Source organism: Ipomoea triloba, chromosome 2 (genome assembly GCF_003576645.1).
Source record: "Ipomoea triloba cultivar NCNSP0323 chromosome 2, ASM357664v1".
Taxonomy (NCBI): domain Eukaryota; kingdom Viridiplantae; phylum Streptophyta; class Magnoliopsida; order Solanales; family Convolvulaceae; genus Ipomoea; species Ipomoea triloba.
In genome coordinates, this window is record NC_044917.1 from 24,588,771 (window position 1) to 24,605,579 (window position 16,809).

Genomic DNA, 16,809 nt, shown 5'->3' on the forward strand with positions numbered 1-16,809 from the left:
ATTAAGTAATGCACGTTTGTTTTAAAAAAATTAATATTATCATCACTTTTTTTTGGCATAGTTTATTTCTTGTGCTAGATTTGGAGCTTGTTGAGGGCTTTTTATTAGCTAGATTTGATTTGATGTGTTTTTAATGCAACACTTTTTTTTTTTCTTTATAAAGATTGGAGATTAAATTTGTGGTTTTTTTTTTTTTTTTTTTTTTTTGGTTTTTAATTTTTTTTTTTTTTTGGTTTTTAATTTTTTTTTTTTTTTGGTTTTTAATTTTTTTTTTTTTTTGGTTTTTAATTTTTTTTTTTTTTTGGTTTTTAATTTTTTTTTTTTTTTGGTTTTTAATTTTTTTTTTTTTTTGGTTTTTAATTTTTTTTTTTTTTTTTTTTTTTTATACTTAAAATTATAGATTTATACCACTTGAGCATTGGATAAAAGGTGTCAAGTCTTGAGCAAGAGTTATAACACTTTTTTGGAGTTAATACAAGTTGGAGTCCTTTGAGTATAATGAGCTAATTGCATCACCATGTTTAGTCACAAACCTTCAATTCAATCACACGTGGTCCTTCAACTTTCAAATTTAACTACCAGTGGTCCTTCCATTAGTTTAAGTAAGGACAAAGCTAGAATCATGAATGGTTAAAAATTTAAAAGGTGAAGAATCATGGGTGGTTAGCTTAGAAGTTGAAGCACAAATTTGAAAGTTAAAGGACTATGTGATTAAATTAAGGGTGTGTTTGGAAGCCCGAAAAATGATTTCCGGAAATCATTTTCCGGGCTTGGGCTGTTTGGCAACCACTGGAAAACCCAGTCAACGGAAAATGATTTCCGTTGACTGGGGAAAACAAGGTCATTTTGGCGGAAGCCATTTTCTGCCGATCAATTCTCTTACGCAAGCGCCGAAATCTTACGCAAGTCCACGTTTCCGGCGGAAACCACAAGTAATCTGGTTTCCAGCGAGAAACCAGAGCACTGGTTTCTCGCTGGAAACCAGGGATGCTCTGGTTTCTGGCGAGAAACCAGAGCTCTGGTTTCTCGCCGGAAACCAGAGCATGCGTGCTCTGGTTCCGCCGGGAACCAGAGCACGTGGTTTTCGGCGGAAACCGAGGGGGGGGGGTGGGTTTTTTTTTTAAATTAAAATATTAGTTATAATAAATATTATTAGGTTATATATTTTTTATATTTTAAATAAAAGAATAAAATTATATAATTATATATTTCTACTCATTTTCCGGAAAATGAACCAAACACCTAAAGACAGTTTTCCAGATTACATCCAAACAAGGAAAATGAACTCATTTTCCGGAGAAAACATTTTCCAGAAGTCATTTTCCTGCTTTCCAAACACACCCTAAGAGTTTAGGACTAAACGTAATGGTGCCACTATAATAGGAGGATCTCAACTGGTATTAACTCAAAATTTTAGTTTGTTTACAATCTTTACATCAGATTAGGAGGGTTGATTTTTGTTAGTAATAATAGTGTTACTCCCTCCGTCCCATTTTATGTGTCTGATTCGGTTAACGAGGCTTGAGTGAAGTTATTTTCAGTTCAAATTTTCATAATATTAAGTTTAGTATTAGTGTACAAAATTTATATATTTAGAAACTACAATAAAAGTACTATTAAACACAAAAATTAAATTTAAAAATAGGTAAAATATAATAAAGAAAATAAACGAAGAAGGAATAGTTGGTTTGACTAATGAATAGTATGTAGGACAGATGAAATGGGACAGAGGAAGTATTAGCTTATATTGTATAGTTTCTATATGAGTGGTTGTAGATTAGTCAATGAAATCTAGCCTATAGAATATGAGAGTATTGTGTTAACTTTTATATAGGACTCTCTCTCATTGTAATCCTGATTTGAGTTTTGAATTCTATCTCTTATCTGGTATCAGTTAGCGATATGTCTGTTTATTGTTCAATTTTCCCTACAAACATCGATGTCGACACATTCCTCAGAGCGTACGGTGACCACAACCACCGTTCCCGCTCTGATCACCACCAATTATCTCACAGCGGCTCACCATTTGGTCTCCATCAAACTCACCAGTCACCACAAGGAACTAACTTTTCTGGCGCACCCAACTAGTCTCGTTCCTCCGCTGCCAGAGGCTGCTTGGTTACATTGACGACGACTTTTTGTGTCCTCCGGCGATCGTCCCAGTCCTCCGCAATTTAGCACCGCCACCACGATAGCGACCACCACTGCACCGAACCCCGCGTACACCGCTTGGATACAACAGGATCAGGCGATCCTATCCCTGTTTATTTCGTCTCTCTCGGACGAAGTAATGTATCTCGTGGTTGGCCAGAACACCGCCCAGGAGGTCTGGGACTCCATTACGTCGGCGCTGGCTTCATCGACGCGGTGCTCGTTGCTTGAGTTTTCTCGGGCAATTTCAGAGCCTCCGGCAAGGCAACGGATCACCGGTTGAGTACCTAGGCAAAGCTTAGATGATCGTCGAAGCTCTCTCCCTCGCTAGCAGACCGCTTTCCCCGGATGAGCAGATCCTCTACGTCCTCCGGGGGGCTTCGATCGAAACTCCTGGCAATGGCGAGTTCCCTAACTGTTTCAGGTACGTCGGTCACCCTGTCGCATCTGTCGGACCTTCTGCAAGCTCAAGAGTTCATCCATTCCTATGACTTCACTACGGTGGACTCTTCTGCTACAGTCGGCTCCCCGACTGCCTTCTCCGCTGGCCGAGGCAGACCCGGCGATGATTCCAATTCTGGGGGCTATAACTTTTTCAATGGCCGGGGACGACAAGGCCGTGGCAGGGGCGGTCAAGGACAAGGTCGCGGTGGCAATTCCTGGTGCCAGATCTGCAGGTCACACGGTCACACTACCGTTTATTACTTTAAACGGTATAGTGACCGCCTAGGTGCCCATGCCAACATGGTCGTTTCCAGCGAGACTCCGGTGTAGGCAATGACATAGGCGTGGCATCCAGACACTGGTGCGTCATCTCACACGACTCCGAACTAGTAGATGATGGATCGCTCCGATGTCTACATGGGTGGTGATGTTTTCAAAGTCGGCAATGGAGCAGGTTTAGGTGTTTCTCGTGTGGGTCATGCGGTTATCCCTTCTATCTCTAAAAAATTAAAAATTTCAAACATTTTACACGTTCCAAAATTATCGTTACCTCTTTTGTCGAGTTATCGTTTCACAAATGAAAATAATGTATATTTCAAGTTTCATAAGAATTTGTTTGTTGTGAAGGACTGCAACGCCCAAGCGGTTCTTCTTAAGGGGTCCACTTCGAGCGGATTGTACAAGCTATTGATCCCACAAACTCATTGTGATTTCCTTTCCGCTAGAGCGTCGTTTGTGGTGTGGCATCAACGGCTGGGTCACCCGCATAATCAAGTTCTTCAACGTGTTCTTAAACACTGTCTGGTCACTACAAATAAGGCTAGTTCCTCAGAAATATGTACCGCATGTCAACTCGGGGAATCATCACGTTTTCCTCTAAATAGGGTTTCAAACAGTAGCAAAAATGTTTTAGATTTATTGTATACGGACATTTGGGGTCCATCTCCAGTTATTTCTACTTCCGATTTTCGCTACTTCGTTTTATTTGTAGACGACAATTCACGTTATTACTGGTTTTACCCATTAAGGTTAAAATTAGATACATATAAAATATTTAGTAGACACAAATAAAATTTATTTGTAGAACGACGTTTTTCACGTTCTATCAAAGCCATTTAGTCTGATTTAGGGGGTGAATATCGCCGTCTTCATAAGGGTTTTGAATCCCTTAGCATTACTCACAGACAATCGCGCGCATATACACACGAACAAAATGGGCGCATTGAGCGCCGGAATAGACACATTGTCAAAACTGGCTTAGCTCAACTTGCTAAAAGCTCACCCCCCCTTATATATTGGGATTACACTTTTGAAACATCCACCTACTAGATAAATTGCCTATCATCTTTCGCCATACACTTCCAAAGCCCACACTATCGTCTACATAAAACACAACCCACATACACCTTCTTCCGGGTCTTCGGGTACCGATGTTATCCTTATCTACGGCCATACAATCGGCACAAGATAGAATATCGGTCCGCACCCTGTGTTATCCTAAGTTACCTAGTTTCTTTTAGGGGATACCGTTGCATGGACCTTACCACGGGAAAGGTCTTTATCTGCCGTCATGTCCGGTTTGATGAGACTATCTTCCTGTTTTCTGTGTAGTCTTCTTTACAGGTTGGCTCAAATCGGGGTGCTACTACAACACCCTGGGGAGCCGGGCCGGTTATGGCTAATACTTGACCTACACTAGTCAATGTGGAATTACCGCTAGCTCAGGAGCCATGTTCTATGGCCATAGAAGCTCCTTCCGCACCAGCCGAAACTGTTGTTAACACGGGTCATCCTCAAGGAGATGGCCAAATAATCCGCACCCGCACCAAGACTCGGGGCACAGCTGCACAGGCGAGCAATTCTATGCTCTTAATACAACTGTCGACCCAACTTGTTACTCTCAAGTCGTGGGTCACCATGGATTAGGAGTTTAACGCTCTTTTGCATAACAAATCTTGGCAGCTAATACCAACTACGCCGCATATGAACATTATCAGCTGCAAATGCGTTTACCACACCAAACGCATAGCTGATGGCTTAATCGAGCGCTATAAGGCGTGCCTGGTTGCTAAAGGGTTCAACCAACTAGTCAATGAAGATTTCTTTGACACGTTTAGCCTTATAGTCAAACCGACTACGGTCCGTTTATTGTTTTCTCTTGCAGTTTCTAACAAGTGGACCTTACGGCAACTGGATGATCACAACGCGTTTTAAACGGAAACTTGTCTAAAACTGTCTATATGAAGCAACCACCCGGTTACGAGGATCCTACACATCCAAGGCATGTCTGTCATCTTCAACGGTCTCTATACTGGTTGAAGCAAGCGCCCTGCGCCTGGTTTAAGAGGTTGCACGAGTTCTTAACATCCATAAGGTTTTTGGCATCCAATACTGATGTCTCGCTTTTTACTACACAACTGGGAATTCCCGGGTATTCTTACATATATACGTCGACGACATAATCATGATGGGCAATGATCCGTCTTTAATCAACACCTTACTACATCGTCTTTCCAGCGCATTCAAGATTAGGGACTTGGGCACACCGAGTTTCGTTCTGGGTATTGAGACACTGTCCGTTGGGGGTGGCTTTATCCTTTCTCAACAGCGGTACATGAACACCTACTGTGGTCACACAACCGGCTACTCCATCTCTAGAGCCTTACGACAATCCCAAGCAGTATCGACGGATTGTAGGGGCTCTCCAGTATCTGACTATCACTCGTCCAGACCTTTCCTATTCGGTCAACAGGTTGTGTTAGTTTATGCACTCTCCAACAGACGATCATAGGGGTCTGCTCAATCGGGTTCTGCGGTATATCAAGGGTACTCAGGACTACGGGTTACGCTTAACGGCATCACCATCCTCCGAGCTTCATGCTTTCTCAGATTCCGACTGGGCCGGGTGTCCAGCTGACAGAAAATCCACCAGCGGTTATGCACTGTTCTTTGGGGATAATCTTGTATCGTGGCTCTCCCGTAAATAGCACATCGTGGCTCATTCTTTAATAGAGGCTGAGTACAAAGGGTTGGCTGACGTCTCTACACAGGTAACCTGGGTAGTCTCCTTACTACGAGAACTTTAATAATAATAATAATAATAATAATAATAATAATAATAATAATAATAATAATAATGAGCCTAGTTAATTCAAAACGAAATTTTAAAAACTTAGAAATACTAAAATTTAAATAAAAATTAAAATTTTAATAATATTATTAATATTATGCTAACCCACCAAGACAGGCCAGCGCAAGTTGTTATGCCATGGACCCGGATCCATGTTCACAATTTTAGAACTCTATATTCACAATTACATAACTCTATATATTCACAATTTCATAAATCTATATTCAATAGTATAACACAATTTTTTTAGTCTATATTACAAAATTGTGAATATAGAGTTCAAAAATTGTGAATATTGAGTAATGTAATTTTATATATTGAGATATAAAATTGTGAATATAGAATTTTAAAATTGTGAACATAAAATTGTAAAATTGTAAACATAGACCTGAGTCCATAGCATAATTTGCCGGCCAGCGCGGGATAGGCCTCTAAATTTCCAATCTTACCCCGACCTTATTAGGTTGTGTATTATTTTGATCTAATTTGACGGATTAAACTTGTTTTTACAACTATAATTGAGAAGTAAAGTTTGTGGAGTTTGAAAAAAGAAGAAAAAAAATATATATATTTTTAAAAAGGTAAAAGAAAAGAGAAGGAAAAACTGAAAAAGTCAACTTTTTTTTACTGTTACATTTTGTGGGTGTGTGTATATAAATTATATATTGGGGTTATATCTAAACCAAAATACTGGTTGAGTTCATGTTGAGGTTAGCTTTGGGCTAAGTGCTAATAGATCAAGCCCTAATACTAATATAGAGTCCAAACAAAACTAATGAGGACCTTACCTTGTAAGTTGACTTGGGCTCGGAATGTGGATTTAAATTATACATTCAGCATCATTTTTATTTTATTATAACAAAATTCTAAATTTTAATTTTTTTTTGAAAACTTCTAAATTTTAATTATTTGTATTATATACGTCAATTTGTGAACTAACGTATAAAATTCGACGTACATTAAAAAAAATTGATGTAAAATTTTATAATTGTACTATTGTTAACTTTTAAAGGTGTGTTTGGTGTTTTATAAATGGTTATAGTTTTATGTCAATTTGTAGTACTAAGAATTAATATTCGAGTTAGTGCTACAAATGAATTGATCAAGCAGGGGAAGATCAGAGTAGAATAGTAAATTGTCGAGTGACCATGGGTGAGCATTATTTATCTTTTCAACGTATTCAACTAAGGGTGTGTTTGGAAAGGTAGAAAATGACTTCTAGAAAATGTTTTTTAGAAAATAAGTCATTTTTCGGAAAATGGTTTCATTTCCAGTGTTTGAATGTATTCTGGAAAACTATCTTTGTGTGTTTGGTTCATTTTCTGAAAAATAGGTAGAATTGTATAATTATATATTTTTATTATTTTATTTAAAATATTAAACTATTTATAATAATATTTAAAATAATATAATTAACAGAAAAAGAAAAAAAAACAGGAACCCCCCTAGTTTCCGCAGCGGAAGCCAAAGAAGTTCTCTGGTTTCCGCAGCAGAAACCAGAGCACCGGCGAGAAACCGAGCAGTGTGTTGGCGCCGAAGTCGGAGGGTGTTGGTTGGTGTCGGAGGTTGCAGAGAGAGACCAGCAAAGGTTGTCGGCGTGTGAAGGGCTATGGTAGAAAATGACTTTTGGACTTTTTTTGCGGAAGTCATTTTCCGTCAAAATGAGATTATTTTCCCCAATCAACGAAAATCATTTTCCGTTGACTGGATTTTCCAAGCATTGTCAAACATGGGAAACCCGGAAAATGATTTCCGGAATTCATTTTTCGGGTTTCCAAATACACCCTAAGGCCAACCGTTCATTGTTTTACGTAGAGTAGTGATCTATTCCACAAATTTAAGGCCCGTTTGGTTTGCGGATCAAAAATATTTGAGAGGAAATAACATTTAAATTTTATGGAAAAGAAATTATTAGATTGGTTATATTGTTTGGTTGGTGGAAAAGATTTGCTGGGAATATTGATTTTGTTGTTTGGTTGTTGTTGAAATGGTAAGGATTAATGAGTATAAAGATTAAAATGTCCTAGACAGTAATAAAAAAAAAAGTAATAAAAGTAAAATTGTCCAACCATCCCCCCTTCCCATTGGAAAACTTTTTCCTCAAAACTAAGGAAAAGTTTTCCATAAAAACTTTTTCCGCAGAAAAATGCTTTCCTTAGTTTTGAAGAAAATATTTTCCTGAGGGGAGGGGTGGTATTTTATTTTTCTTAGAAGTTGTAAAGAAAGTATAACATAGTTGGACAATTTAGCCCTTATTACTTTTATTAACATTATCATTGTATAGATGTATTTTAGTCTTTATACTCCAGTAATTTATTTTCTACAAACCAAACAATAGAATCAATCTTCCTCGTAATTTCTTTTCCATGGAATGAATTTGAATATCATTCCTCTCAAATATTTTTCGCAAACCAAATTGTGTTTAAGAGTAGAAGTTTGAGTTCTTTCGCCTCACAAAAAGTTGACTTCATGTATTTATGACTTAAATATAATTATCAACTATAAATCTTTTTCCATATTAATTTGTAATATAGATTCTGTTTGGCATACCTAACTTATAAGCTAATTTAAATATTAAAAATTATAAATTAGTAGTTACTAGCTTATTTTAAAACGCTATATAAAATAACATTTCAAAATAAATTATTATTTTAACATTTTCATATTTTACCAAACAAAACCTATATAGTTTATTTGTATCTTTAAATGAACTATAAGCTTTAAAATGATTTCTATCAAACTTAGCTACTATAGTATGGGGTGCACTTGAGGACAACTCCTAATTAATTTCCATCAACATGTGCCAAGAGCCTAAGTTGTTTTCTTTTTTTTTTTTTTTTAGTTCTTGGCTATTGATTGGGCTCGATTTAATTGTTATACCATAAACCAGTATCTAACTTGCATTAAAGACTCTACTAAAAAAATCATGTGTTTACTATTAACATATTACATGCATTCAATTAATAAATTATTTGTTTGTAAATAAATTGAAGGCATGCACATCATTTGTTAACTTTAACATATTATGTGCATGTTAAAGTTTCATTTACAAACACATAATCTGTTAACTATAAACATATAAACATTGTTAGATGTTAAATGTAGACGCATAATATGAATGTCATCATGTCCATGGTATAATTTGTGGGCTTGATTGGGTTAGTGCTATAACACTATATTCCGTTAATTGTACAACTTTTCACAATAGTTATACCATGGATATGTGTTCATTTACATATTGAATGTTCACAATTTACATATTGAATGTTTATAATTTGAATTTTGAACATTTAGTATGTAATTGTGAATATTCAGTATATAAATTGTGAGCATTTAGTATGTAAATTGTGTATTTTGGACTCAGATCCACAAAATAATTTGACCAACTTCCAATGCCAATTTAATTTGTTGTTCAGTACATAAAAAAATAATGAGTGAAATCCTTTTTTGGTCATACATTTATTAGACGTTGGACACATTTAGTCCGCTTTTATTAATTTTGCCACATTTAATCCAGACTTTTAAAAAGGTGGACACTTTCAGTCCAACGTTACATTTAGTGTTAAGCAGCCGTCAAGTAGAAGGGCAATTTTGTCCTTTAATGTTCAATTCTTCTTCAACCTTATTCTTTCTTGGTTTTGAACCACGTGGCAGCATCCAGAACCATCCTTCAAGTAGTTTGGAGAGACCATCATCAAGACCTGCAAATAGAGAAGATTCCTCCATTTCCCCTTATCTTATTCCTCTCCAAATTCAGTCAAAATATCGCGTACCCATATAAAGTTCACAGTTTACAGAGCTAACTGAAAGAGAAGAAGTTATGAAGATAGTATGAGTGCTTTGAATTCGCAATTTGTTTTGATTAATGTTCAGAGTTTATGGTGATTGGCTAAGCAAATACCCATCTCAGCTTTTGCATACCTGCGCAGCTCTTGAGCGGGCTCCCTAGCATTCTCTGAGGAATTCCGTCGAAAATGTCACAGGAGGAACATGAACACAATCTCGTCGTCGAAAGTTGCGGCAGTTGTGGAGTATAATGACTACACAAGAACACATCTCCGACGAAGCCAATCAAAGCTACTTCACTGCTGACGCTACTTGCAGCGCACTTAGGTGGAAGAAGAAAAGAGAAAAGGGAATTGAGAGATTTAGGGTTGGAGAAGAGAGAAAAGAAGGTAGAGAGAAGAAGAAAATTCAGTGTATTACTCAGCATAATCCTTCCCATTACATTGTAGGACTAAATATAGAGCTAATTGAGTGAAACAGTTTCCTGATTTCAAGGATCACAACGGTCAGGGAAGCTTCTGGCAGTGAGGGAGAATGCGGTTAAAATGACGACGTCCGAAACGTAATCAACTGATCTTTAACGGTAACGAAAAACGGCGTTGTGTGGATAAGTGGCTTCAACGGTCTCAACCGCCCCCATCATACGGTGTCGTTTCCGGTATCCCTTTCTTTCCCTTTCTTCTTCCTTTCCTTTGTTTATTTGCTACAACAGTCAGACAACCATCTTGGGCAATTGCATCACCCCTCTCTCCCAAAGATCCTTGTCCCCAAGGATCAAAAGCCGGAAACTGGCTTCGAATGTGATGGTAGTCCTCCCAGGTCGCATCTTCCTTAGGCAAATTAGCCCATTGAATCAGAATCTGGACAACTGGTTTATTGTCCCTTTTCACCAACTTCTTCCCCAAATTAGCTATAGGTTCTGCTCGAATTTGACCCTCAGGTCCTACTGTTGGAGGGTCCTGTTGAGCCACTACACCTTCACCAACCCTCCTCTTGAGTTGGGAGACATGAAATATAGGATGCAAAAGTGCCCCAGGTGGTAACAGAAGCTTATAAGCAACTTCGCCTATCTTCTCAATGATTTTATAAGGACCATAGTACTTAGCAGAGAGCTTAATATTACCCCTCACAGCAACAGTCACTTGTCTGTAAGGTTGGATCTTCAAATATACCCAATCCCCTACTGACAATGTCCTTTCGCTCCTCCCTTTTTTATCAGCTTGCACCTTCATTCTGTTCTGAGCTTGCTGAAGATTCTGCTTAAGAGCTGCTAGGACAGCTCCTCTCTCCGTTAACCAATCTATGTTCCCATTTGGATTCAAGTTAGCAGCCATCATAGGAGGAGGATAACCATACAAGGCTTGAAAGGGTGTGCACCTCAAAGAGGAGTGGTAATTTGTAACACCCCAATTTTCAACTCTTACATTTATTACAAAATCCGTAATAAAACGCTGCGGAAGCTTACATCATATCAACAGAAAACCGGGTGCTACCGCCACACCTAGAGTGAATTCTATCACCTCTTTGACAAACTCCACTCTAAGTGCACAGGCTAAACTTACAACATTAATAACAATCCCTGTCTACATCAAAGAGTAGACCTCAACCTGTACTTCCCTTCTATTCCGAGCTCATCGGCTACAGGGGCCCACACTAATCTGCAACTGATAAGAAACACATTGAAGTGCAGTTAGCACGACGGCTAAGTAAGGATATCCATGGGTTATCCAAAACTAAATAAAGGTTTTGTAAAACTTGATTACATCAAAACCCTATCCTTACTCATCGGCCGAGGTTCTACCTGCAACCTTTACGAATAGCAATTTATACACATAATAGGCAACAATTTCAATATCATCTTAATCATTTTCCCTCTAGACGAGGTCATATAATAGTCATTTGCCTACTCAGATCATATAATGCTAAACATTTAAGCATATAAGCAGAAAAAGGGAAAACACAAATCCCATATTTGTTCTCAAACATATTCTTTGAAAAATCTTTCCTCAAAGGACATTCTCCTCACTTTTCACCATCTCCTTTCCGTAGCTACAGCGTAACTACATTTTCATACAAAATTTCCACTTAGTTTCTTTATAGAAAGCGTGAGGCCTTTGGAGTATTCACTTAACTCCTTCCCTGACCACTTGGATCATCGAACTCGGGTTCAGTGGTCATCACCCGGTCTAACACTGATCCCCTGGACGTAAGGTTCGTTAAAATGATCCCTAGCTGGCCCTACTAGGTCCATAAAAACGACACCTACCCGGACTTCTCAGAGTAACTATACTTTAAGTGTGCACACCCCCGCAGGAATACCTCATCCAAACGAGTTATATAGTACCCGGCGAATAGACTTCGCACCTTCAGTATGAATGATCATACTACATACAACAACCTTGGGCAAGGGCACTTTAAGCCACCCGAAGGCTAATCAAGGTCCTCCTCAACTTTACTAGAAACCAAGGGTTTGAAAACCATTTTCCTTCCTTTCTCATCCTCCTTGAGTCAAAATCACTTTTTTTTTTTTGGACATGTTCCACGAAATCAAGTCCCCCTTTTTAAATCGATCACCATTCTCAAAATAGTTCAAAGTCTTGTTTCTCAAAACATTTTCCATCATCACCACACATATGTATATATATGCATTCAACATAACATTTTCCACATTTATGCATATTCACATAAAGTACACATACTATATGTATATATATACACGTTAAGTATATATACACTGCACATACATGCTTTATAATATACATAATACAACATTTTGTACATACATTACACACACATTATAATATACATAGCATGCTTAACTTAAATATTTAGGCACATTAACAACCACCTCATACCATATATAATATGTATATATTACTTATATATATACATATATATGTTACACTACACATACTATATATATAGAGATACAACCTTCATTTAATTATACATATATACTCATATATGTACATATATACATATATATATATAGTTTAAACACACACACATCACACGTGTATATATATATATATATATATATACATAATACACACATAAATATATATACTACACGTATATACATAGGTTTCATATACATAATACCACTTCCTTATAAGAAAATTTCAGCTAGCGCAGTCTGAAAGATTGAGCCGGTAAAGATAGTTCCCGAACTCTTTTTCACTTGAAATTTTTATGGTAGAACCCTAACTCATAGTACTTGATGTTCATAAAAAGTTTTGGTCACCTAGGTTCACGAATTAACACAGAAAATTACATTTTTACCCTTGGCAGTGTGCTGTCCGGATTTTCTGCTCTCTGGACCAGTTTTGGAAAATGATTTTGAAACCACACTTATACTACTCCAAAAATTATGAAATTTTTATGGTAGCTTCTAGACTTATAGAACTACATGTCTAAAAAAAAATTGGATCAAAATACTTTACCGATTTTTCCCAGAAAATCACGGAAATTACTGCCAGAATCTACCCTGATTTTTCCTTTCACTATTTTCACAACTATAAGCATATATGGGCATAAATATGATATGTACATGCATTTTCAGCCATTATCATGTATAGAAACATATTCATAAAACCCCTAATCTCATCATTCACTATCAATTATCTAGTTTCAAATAACCTCAACCAAATAAAGGGATTCCTTACCTTCCGTAGGAAGCAAATCTTGGATCTTTCCCCAAATTCACCTTAAAACCCTAACATAAAACACGGTAATACGAATATGGTTCAACAAAATTCTACCCAAAACTATGAACTAGGAGTAAAACATAACTTTTAACCGATTAAAATTGAAATTTACCGAACCAATCGCGATCCAAGCTCGAAAATTGCTTCTCTCTCCCTCCCTCTCTCTCTCTCTCTCTCTCTCTCTCTCTCTCTCTCTCTCTTACGGAAATGGGAATGAGGAATACGAAATGGGAAAGGGGATGAAGAGTTGAAGAAATGGGATTCTTATCCCTATCATATACATATATATTACGTAATATCATATATATATATATATATATAATAATAATAATAATAATAATAATAATAATATTAATAATAATTAAATATGTGGATGATTATCCACACTTATATATATAATAATAATATTAATGATGATAATAAAATAATGTATGTGGAATACTTATCCACAATTATATATATAATAATAATAATATATCTTCCAACTTATCAGTTGGGGTCCAAACAGATGAAGTTTCGGTGGAAAATAATCCAGATAGAAGAATTTCCGAAACTAAAAATTTATTCCAGTCTAGAACTCAAAATTGGGCTAGGTTCGGTACACCGCGAAATTTCGCGATGTACGATCACAAATAAATTTTAGCTGCTATGGGCTAATCTAATTAAATAGGAAAATCCAGAATAATAGTATGATGTCTAAAAATCCATTTCCTAGGAAAAACGGGTCCGAATAGTAGTTCCTAAAATTTTTACGGTTCGTGACCGGTACGTAGGTTCGCAGCTTAATAACAACTATACTCACTTATAAAAATTCTTTTGAAATATCTGAAGATCATAACTTAGGAATGTCAACGCCTTAGGATAATGTTAATAAAATACGGGGTATTACATAATTAGTATTATACCACCACTCAGCTAAATGCAACCACTTGGCCCAGCTCTTGGGCTTCTGAAAAACCATACACCTTAAGTAGCCTTCCATGCATTGATTCACCTTTTCTGTTTGCCCATCCGTTTGTGGATGATAGGCAATGGAAAGGTTCAATTTAACCTGCATTCCCTTGAACAATGTTTGCCAAAATTTGCTGGTGAACACCTTATCTTTGTCAAAAACAATGCTTTTAGGCAGACCATGTAGTTTATAGATGTGTTCCATAAATAGTTCTGCCACCATTTCAGCAGTGTAGGGGTGTGCTAAAGGCAAAAAGTGGGCATACTTAGTCAATCTATCTACTATCACCAGTATGACTTCTTTATTGTTGGATTTAGGGAGCCCCTCAACAAAATCCATGGATACACACTGCCAGGCTTCCTCAGGAATGTTCAGTGGCTGTAGGAGACCAGGACTAGCCACATTTTCAGTTTTGCACCTTTGGCATATATCACAACCCTTTACCCATTCCCTCACATCTTTCTTCAATCCCTTCCAGTAAAACAAAGACTTAACTCTCTAATATGTACCAGTCTGCCCCGAATGGCCTCCAATGGCAGAATCATGTAGGGGTCGTTTACTTCATTTCTCTGTTTTTCCTTTTCCAGTTTTCCATTTCTCTATTTTTCCAATTTTCCATCTCCATTTTTCCAGTTTTCCATTTCTCCAATTTTCTGATTTCATTTACAAATTTCATAATACCGAACACAAGTAATAATAATAATGATAATAATAATAATAATAATAATAATAATTTCATTTTACAAATTTAATTTTTAAATAAAAAATTCAATTACACTAATACTAATTAAATGTACAAAATGTAACAAAAGTCGTTAAAAACATATTACTCTGTACTAAATAAATTACAACTATTTAAATCATTTTAGTACATAATTTGAGTACATAATAATAATAATAATAATAATAATAATAATAATAATAATAATAGTAGTAGTAGTAGTAGTAGTAGTAGTAGTAGTAATTAAAGTAAAAAAGTAAACATAATAATAATAATAATAATAATAATACTTTTCAAAAAAAAATAATAATTAATATAATAATAATAATAGTAATTAAAGTAAAAAACAAAAGAACAAATTTGTTCAGGCGCAGGGGTGGGGAAAGAACAAAAGAAATATAAGCAATTAGGCACACATATGCATTGCACCCAGCAGGATTCAAAGCCCAGACCTCAAGGGAGAGAGCACTGTTCACCCGCCCCATTCCATCCCTCTATTTGGAGAGAGTTGTTTTCAATCTCTCCAAATTTGTATAAGAATTGGAAGAATGGAGTGAATAATGAAATTGGAAGAATGAATTTAGTAAACAACTTCTCCAATTTTCCTTTTTCCACTCCTTCAATTCTCCATTTTTTTGGAAAATTCTCTATTTTTCCAAGTTGCTAAACAACCCCGTAGTTTGGCTATTAATTCCCTCCTCAAATTCCCTGTAGTGCCTATGTATAGTCTGCCCTTGTACCTCACTAAGCCCTTGGATACAGATATCTTAGGGTCAGCAGTAGGGTTTACCAGTGAGGCAGTCAAGTTATCTGCTGCCCATGGATCACTCACATAGCTTGCAATTATGTCATCTATCCATTGGGGTTGAACAACAGAGATAGAATTGGATGCAGCCTCCATTTCAAAGCCCCTCCTTGAAAGGGCATCTGCTGCCGTGTTATCAACACCCTTTTTTGTACTGAATAGAGTAGTCTAAACCCAGCAATTTAGTTAAACCTTTCTGCTACAATGCAGTTGTAATCTTTTGCTCCAACAAAAACTACAGACTATGGTGATCAGTTCTGATAGTGAAGTGTCTTCCTAAAAGGTAAGATCTCCACTTCTCCACAGCATTGATTATGGATAAGTACTCTTTTTCATAGATTGACAGCCCCAAATGCTTGTCACCAAAAGCCTTACTGAAAAAGGCAATTGGTCTCCCTTCCTATACTAGAACAGCCCCCATTCCTTTGTAACTAGCATATGCCTCCACAATGAATTCCTTTTGAAAATCAGGTAGGGCTAGGACAGGGGAATTGCACAGGGCCTGTTTCAATTGCTCAAAGGCCATTTCAGCTTCCTGGGACCAATGAAAAGCATCCTTCCTTAGCATATCAGTAAGAGGCTTGCTGATTACCCCATAAGCTTTAATGAATCGCCTGTAGTACCCAGCTAATCCAAGGAACCCTCTCAAAGTCTTGACAGACATAGGTGTGGGCCATGATGCCACAGCCTCTAGTTTGGTAGGATCTGTTTGCAGCCCTGCCTGAGAGATAATATGCCCCAGGTATTCTACTTGGGCCTGAGCAAAAGAGCATTTACTTAACTTAGCCAGTAGCTTATGTTGTCTCATAATTAGCATTACCTCTCTCAAGTGCTTCCAGTGATCCTCCATGCTCCCACTATAGATTAGGATGTCATCAAAGAATACAAGCACTGATTTTCTAAGTAGGGGTTTGAACACTTGGTTCATTAGAGACTGGAAGGTTGCTGGGGCATTGGTAAGCCCAAATGGCATGACTTTGAATTCGTAAAGGCCCTGATGGGTTCTAAAGGCTGTTTTAAACTCCTCACCCTCTTTCATCCTGACTTGATGGTATCCTGATCTCAGGTTTAACTTAGAAAAACAGATAGCCCCAGCCAATTCAGAAAACAAAT

At 36.9% G+C, this 16,809-nt stretch overlaps 1 long non-coding RNA gene across 1 annotated transcript; it reads right to left on the minus strand.

The window, feature by feature from the left end:
* Positions 1-11,164: 11,164 nt before the first annotated feature.
* LOC116009776 lies at positions 11,165-13,478 on the minus strand. Its single transcript, XR_004096842.1, has 3 exons — positions 13,331-13,478; positions 13,177-13,226; positions 11,165-11,175 (listed from the first exon to the last, which is right to left on the minus strand). It is a non-coding gene; the product is annotated as an uncharacterized LOC116009776 (long non-coding RNA).
* Positions 13,479-16,809: the final 3,331 nt, after the last annotated feature.